Raw genomic sequence first — 1,775 nt, forward strand, 5'->3', positions numbered from 1 at the left:
CCCTAACACACACAAACACACACACACACTGAAGCACACACACGCACATACATATGACTGGCGACCATGCAGTTTCATATTAAAGACACTCAGAAAACATTGGTCATCTCGGAGCTATAGAAGAAGACGCTTGTTCAAGGTGTCACCACTGGGACTCAACCGGAAACAAAGTAGTTGCAAGGCATACTTGTTAACCACACAGTCATACCTTTAATTAACTTGAATTTAATTATCTATTTGACACTGAGAGGACTTGACGGGTAGAGTTGCTCGAGAGAAAAATCTGAATGAATAACAGTATTTCGTAATTAAACAATTGGTAGCAAATATAGTATTTGATTGTCAAAATAGGAGTCAATCCAATCGTATGAGTACAGCGTGGACGGCCCTAGAAATGAGGAACCCTTTGTGACTGATCAACATCGTTTTTGAAGACATACTCCACCAACAGGAAGACATGTATGAAATAGGGTTCACTTCGAGCGAAAATGCAGAAAGTTTGGTGGGGGATAATAATTAACGTATCTTTACGTTCTGAGTTCTGATCCCTCATCAAACTGGCCTACGCTCATTCATTCGGGGTCGATAAATTAAGTACCAGTTACGCCCCGGGATCGATGTAATCGACTTTAATCCCTTTGTCTGTCCTTGTTTGTTCTCTCTGTGTTTAGCCCCTTGTAGGCAATAAAGAAATAAGAAAAGTTAACACGCCGGGCGACATGCTTAACGGTATTTCGTCTGTCTTTACGTTCTGAGTTCAAATTCCGCCGAGGTCGACTTTGTCCTTCATCCTTTCGGAGTCGATAAATTAAGTATCAGTGGCGTACGGGAGTCGATCTAATCGACTGCCCCCCCTCCCCCAAAATTTCGGGCCTTGTGCCTAGAGTAGAAAAGAATAAGAATATGTATATCTGTATTTTTATACAGTAATCCTTCCACAAGCTTTTCCGTTGATGGGTCATCTGGAACCTTCTTCGTTGAAACCGACTGAGTATCACTCTGTGAGTCTCTGTGTATATATATATATATATATATATATATATATATATATACTTTAATCTCCCCGCGATAAGTGAAAATCCGCGAAGTAGAAACAGTACTGTACTGTGCATTTTTTAAAATAATTTTTATAATTTGTATATATTTATTTTGTTATAAATGCAAAACAACACCACGGAGGAATCGGCGTAAGCTTAGAATAGTAAACCGCGATAGGTGAACCTCTGTAAGGCCAGGGATTACAGCATATATTTATACTTGGATATTCATTGTCTAAAAAATGTTCGGTCTTTGCTTTCTTTCTATTTTCATGTATACATGTATGGACATTTTGTATAGATACGTTTTAATAAAACCCAGGCAGTATTATTTAATAAAATCCCAGTAGTCTTATTTGCTTATTGGCATCATTATCTAATATATAATTTAATGTATACAGCATAAAGATAGGAGCTACTTACACTTACGTGCATTGGATAGACAAGTCTAAGCAAGTTTTTTATAACATGCCTTGGCGTTTCCAAGCAATTCTCGGACTGTGAGCATATGGGCGGCCTATTGAATTTACTAATCGATTTGTAAACTGAGTAACTCATATGAGGGAGTACAACAATCGCTTAATTGGTTGAAATTAAGTCACTGTCAACAACATTCTTGTTTAAAAATAATACATATGTACTTTAGGAAAGTATATAGTAACCCATCAGCTTAATTAAAATTGCTTGTTTTATAATTGAACATAAAAACAAACATCCTAATATATATATATATATATA

Source organism: Octopus bimaculoides, chromosome 17, assembly GCF_001194135.2.
Source record: "Octopus bimaculoides isolate UCB-OBI-ISO-001 chromosome 17, ASM119413v2, whole genome shotgun sequence".
NCBI classification, from domain to species: Eukaryota; Metazoa; Mollusca; class Cephalopoda; order Octopoda; family Octopodidae; genus Octopus; species Octopus bimaculoides.